Raw genomic sequence first — 6,408 nt, forward strand, 5'->3', positions numbered from 1 at the left:
TGTCCTAAAAAATATATGTGTTTGTATGGAAATATACAGATGTTAATCAATATAATTTCAGGTTTTGATGTATTTTGTTTTTAATTAGTTACAGTAATAGTAAAAAACATAGTGACTCAAATATGATCAAATGTAACTTGATCAAGGAATATACTGTGTCAACTGGTTACATTTTAAGAAAACGGTCATTAGATGGCGCTAGAGATTCACTGTTAACACTGCATCAAGACAGTATAGCTGTTTCCATTAAATTGTCCAGCGATTTTTTTGTCAACATAAAAAAATTTGCATAGAAAATACACTGAACAAGAACAGCAACGTGTAAAGTGTTTTTCCCATGTTTCATGAGCTGATATAAAAGATCCCAGAAATGTTCCATACAAACAAAAATATGATTTTGCTCCAATTTTGTGCATAAATGTGTTGTTAGTGGCCCTGTTAGTGAGCATTTATCGTTTGCCATAATATAATAATTATATTTTTTATTATATTTTTGACAACTTTTACTTTTACTTTACTAAAGAAAATAATGTACTTTTTGCTCCATACATTTTCCCTGACACCCTAAAGTACTCATAACGCTTTAAATGCTTCGAAGGACAGAAAATGGTTAAATTCACACTTATCAAGAGAACATCCATGGTCATCCCTACTGCCTCTGATCTGGCGGACTCACCAAACACAAATCATTTTGAATGTTCAATCAACTCAGAATTCCAAGTCGGAATTTCTTGCCTCTTTCTAGAGCCCACAAGAAGGACTGCCACGCCATCTTCCTGATCAGGTGAGCACAGCACAACAAGGTGAGTCCAAAATGTATTTTATGCTACTGCATAAATTAAGGAATATGCCAAGGAGAAAGTAATACTAAGTGTATGTTGTGAAGTAAGCTGTTAGTAGCCCATGTGCCTCACCCTAATAATTTGATCCTTTCCTTCCTCATAACCTACCCTGCTTTTCTGACTTGATGGTACACATGTAGCCTATTTTAGAGAAATGTAATCATTGAATATTGTAAGAGCTTTCATTGTCTGCTTACATGCCCCCTTTATTTATCCCACGGTTCTGACTTGGTGTACAGCGAGAATACTGTAAGAACGACCCATGTTCTGAATTCTGTTGCTGTACATTTCAAAAGTGCTGAACAAATAGTTATTGACTACGTCCGTCCTAGCTCGCTCATGTCTTAATCAAAATTACAGATTGCCCCTTATCCATTCATGCCATAGTTTTTACATCTCAAATGTCAGTAGAAACCACATTTGTTTAAGCAAGTCAGCCATATCAGCTACAGTGGCAAGAAAAAGTAGGTGAACCCTTTGGAAATACCTGGATTTAAAGGTAGGTTAAACTAATAACACACAAACAATTATACATTTTCATGTCTTTTTTATTTTACTAGGCAAGTCAGTTAAGAACATATTCTTATTTTGAATAATGGCCTAGGAACAGTGGGTTAACTGCCTTGTTCAGTTCAGGGATTCGATCTTGCAACCTTTCGGATACAAGTTCAACGCTCTAACCACTAGGCTATCTGCCGTTCTTTATTGAATACACCGTGTAAACATTCACAGTGCAAGGTGGGAAAAGTATGGGAACACTTGGATTTAATAACTGGTTGACCCTGCTTTGCCAGCAATAGCCTCAACCAAACGTTTCCTGTAGTTGCAGATCAGACCTCCTGACAATGGTCAGGAGGAATTTTGGACCATTCCTCTTCACAAAACTGTTTCAGTTCAGCAATATTCTTGGGGTGTCTGGTGTGAATTGCTCTCTTGAGGTCATGCCACAGCATCTCAATCGGGTTGAGGTCAGGACTCTGACTGGGCCACAAGAGGAGGCATATTTTCTTCTGTTGAAGCCCATCTGTTGTTGATTTACCTCTGTGTTTTGGGTTGTTGTCCTGTTGCATCACCCAACTTCTGTTGAACTTCAATTGGTGGACAGAGCCTAACATTCTCCTGCAAAATGTCTTGATAAACTTGGGAAATCATTTTCCTGTCAATAATAGCAAGCTGTCCAGGCCCTGAGGCAGCAAAGCAGCCCCAAACCATGATGTTGGGAGGAGGTTGATGTGCTGTGCCTTTTTTTCTCTACACACATAGTGTTGTGTGTTCCTTCCAAACAACTCAACTGTAGTTTCATCTGTCCACAGAATATTTTGCCAGTAGCACTGTCGAACATTCGGGTGCACTTTTGCAAACTTCAGATGTGCAGCAATGTTTTTTTTGGAGAGCAGGGGCTTCTTCCGTGGTGTCCTCCCATGAACACCATTCTTGTTTAGTGTTTTAGTGTCATAGACTCATCAACAGAGATGTTAGCATGTTCCAGAGATTTCTGTAAGTCTTTAACTGACACTCTAGGATTTGTCTTAACCTCATTGAGCATTCTGGGCTGTGCTCTTGCAGTCATCTTTGCAGGATGGCCACTCCTAGGGAGAGTAGCAACCGTGCTGAACTTTCTACATTTATAGACAATTTGTCCTACCGCGGACTGATGAACGTCAAGGCTCTTAGAGGTACTTTCCAGCTTTATGTAAGTCAAAATTCTTAATCTTAGGTCTTCTGAAATCTATTTTGTTCGAGGCATGGTTCACATCAGGCAATGCTTCTTGTGAATAGCAAACTCAAATTTGGTGTTTTTTTACAGGGCAAGGCAGCTCTAACCAACATCTCCAATCTTGTCTTATTGATTGGACTCCAGATTAGCCGACTCCTGACTTCAATTAGCTTTTGGAGATGTTATTAGCCTAGTGGTTCACATTCCAACCTACACTGTGAATGTTTAAATGATGTATTCAATATAGACAAGAAAAATAAAATAAAATAATTTATTAGTTTATGTCTATGTTTGAAGATCAGATCAAATTTGATGACCAATTTATGCAGAAATCCAGGTATTTCCAAAGGGTTCACATACTTTTTCTTGCCACTGTATGTTTTTGAAAAAGGCAGTAAATGAGGCTGAATGAACTGTTTTGCTGCCAGACATGGCTCCGCTGATAGCCAGGTGTGGCAGTGGTAATGTGTTGGGACTTATGTAGGCCCTAACACTTTCTGGGCACCGCTTGTCACCATTATAGTGCAATTAATGTATTGTTTAGTGCTGTGTTGTGTAGTGGCTTTGCTGGCATGCATCAAAACATAACCCCCCCACCAAGATGTACATAAAAATGGCCACTGCTCAGGTATCCCACGAAAACCAGCATGGATAGAATGCAATAATTGACTAATATTTGCCATATTCTAATAATTATCATGTGCCAGCATATCACCATGGTCCATGCCAAGGTGCACCCCTGAAGACCAGAAATAATTGGATGATGAAACTGGCAAGTCAACCAGTAAAACAAGACAAAGCAATTCAGGCATTATTGAAGGTCAGGACAATCCTTGTCCTACAAAGAAACACAATTCTTATTTACATTTTACATTTAAGTCATTTAGCAGACGCTCTTATCCAGAGCGACTTACTAATTGGTGCATTCACCTTATGACTTCCAGTGGAACAGTAGTGCATCTAAATCTTTTCAGGGGGAGGGGGGGTGAGAGGGATTACTTTATCCATCTTATAGTTGTAAATTAATTTGCAAACAGTAGACATTTATAACTACATGTGGAGTGGATCTCACAGTTACGTGATCACCACCTGCCTTGCGTACCTTCAAAGTGATTCGACAATCATCATTTATTCGAAAAACACAGTTTCCATCATAATTTTTTCGCAATAAAGAAAGTTCAACAAAAGAACAATCCACCCCTGTCGAACGGATACAAATGTTGTCCATCTTGTCGATCTGTCATTTTTTTTGTTGCTGGGTCAATGGAAACCTGCTTACTGTTGGACTGCCTACAGGACACAAAATACAATACTAAACCCTAGTAGCTACCTTTCGACCAGTCAAAAAACATCTAACCTATATTATTATTTTAGATTTTCTTCAGTTATTAATTCAATTGTTTCAAGACAATACATTCACTTACTGGCTATGTCCATTGAGAACCTCTTTCATTGAGAACTGCTAGAGGCACCATTACTGTATCTGTATGCTTAGTTAAGGTACCTAGACTATGAAGACCTCTCTACTGTCTTCTCTAAAGAGTAACAATAGTTTTCGTTGATATCACTGACGATTAACCCAAAAGTGATATTTTGTATTTTGTTACGTTAATTGGCATAGATTATGGGAAGAACACAGCTGCAGAGATAAGAACTGGTTTATGTGGCAATAGCACTTATCTTGTAGTGCTGCCTTTTACAGCTTGTTTATATCTCTTAGTGAGGGTAGAGAGAAATACAATAACACCTCTGATTTCTGTGTATTTTTTTGCCACATACACTGACTAAACAGCCTCACAGATGACATAGGTCAATAGTTCATTGTATACCATTCATTTTGAGGTGATGAGGGTTCCATGTCCAGAAATGATCTACCAATGATATCCCGCCTAGCAACCAACCTTGTCCAATCCTCTCTAAATGTAATAAAAGCCTGGCACAGTGAACCTCTCACCCTATCAGCCCCGTACACAAGAGCAGAGCTGCAGATCCCAGCAGCTTTTCACCATGTTAGTGCTCCACTGTTTCTTCTGTCTCTTCAGCCTTGCTGTAGGTGTTCTGTCTGGCCAGGATGGAAAGCTTTTCCAGGGCTCCTGCTCCATGGGCTGGTACAGCTCTAATGGCCGTTGCTTCAAGTACATTGCCATGTGTGTTGATTGGGCCAATGCAGAGTCATACTGAGTGTCTCAGAAAGCTAACCTGGCCTCTGTTCACTACCTGGATTAACACTACATTATAAACAACCTGATCAAGATCTACGACCCAGCTGAGAGTCTCACCTGGATCGAACTGAGTGACATCCACAAGGAGGGCAGGTGGATGTGGTCTGACGGCTCCCAGGTGGACCCACTGGAACGGAGAGCAGCCTAGATAATGACCAAGACACTGAAGACTGTGTTCTCACTAACTGGCCCGGTGGAATGCAATGGAATGATCTCACCTGTTCCAACCTGTTTGCCTTTGTCTGTGCCAACTGACTCAACTAGATGGTCATAGAGGTAGAGGATACTCAGACTGTGTCTGAAATCTGCCTTGATTTTCAATAATAAACCCCTTATTGAACAAATGTTGTTTGTGTTGTTTGTCACAATAATGTCTTGAATTATATAATCCATTGTTTAAAATCGTCCTCATCATCACATTGCACTCATTTGTAAAATGACAGCTCACCAAAAATGTACATTGTTTTTTTATGGCTATGGTTGCAGCTGTCTTAACTGTGTGTGTCTAGACATCCTAACACAGCCCCTGGTTTTAGATCAATTGAGTGAAATTGTGCCATCTTTGGTATCAGTTAAGAATGCTTTAAAATACAAATGGCCAAAACAAAGGCAGAATATTACTTCTCGCCCAGCTAGCACATAACATTCTGAAAACCATATGTTTCTTAGCGCTTGGTGAGAGCGTTTGTCCTATGGTTCTTTTGCATACAATCTTCCCACAACTTTCTGGGAATGGTGAAGGAAAGTTGTGTAGCTTTGGAACATTCTCATCACATTTAAGGAACTTGACAAAAAAAAAGTTATTTTCTTGATATTTCATTACTTTAACAGAACGTTTCCTAAAGGTTCAAAGATGGTTACATTTAATTTCAATTTGGTAATGGTCTAGGAAGTTTGTCCAACTGGAATGTTCTAAAAATAGTTCAGAGAACATTAAGGAATAACGTTCTTCTGTGGAAGTTTCAGTACTTCAGCATAACGTTTCCTCATGGTTCTATTTAAAGTCATATTCTCAAATTATTCCTAGAACGTTAAGAACACTTTCCATAAAAAACACAAAACTTCCGTAACGTTCTAAGAAAGTTATTTAAAAAGATACACATTCCATTCTTCTCAACATCAACAAAACTCTATCCTTTATCTTGTTAAGTGGGTTCAGGTTTTTTGGCTGCGCCCACTAATTGGCCACACCTGATCCTAATGAGTGCTTGATTCCTTTGAAATAAGGTCTGCTTGAATAGACTAAAATGAACAACTTTGTACAAGTTTTTTTTTAAACATATGATGCTAGCTTCATCCTGGAGGCGCAGTGGACTAATTCCATGGATAGAGAACAGAATATCTACAATAAAAAAATCTAAATTTGTTTGCATGATTGATCCCTAAGCAAATGAATTTCCATGTGTCCTATCTGTGCTTGGAGGTTAATCCAAACTAAGCTAGGAGGTCTAATAAAAGTCTTATTGAGACATGTTCTCAGAAAGAAATTGAATTACCTTCAAGTAACCTATAATTTCTGTTCTCAGCACAAATTAATAAAACTTCCAGTGAACCACAGTAAAATATTCTCACAAACTCCCTAAAAATGTACATTCCCAGAACAGGTGAAATTCAGAACATTTAAAAA

The sequence above is a fragment of the Oncorhynchus nerka genome, linkage group LG26 (genome assembly GCF_034236695.1).
Source record: "Oncorhynchus nerka isolate Pitt River linkage group LG26, Oner_Uvic_2.0, whole genome shotgun sequence".
Taxonomy (NCBI): Eukaryota; Metazoa; Chordata; class Actinopteri; order Salmoniformes; family Salmonidae; genus Oncorhynchus; species Oncorhynchus nerka.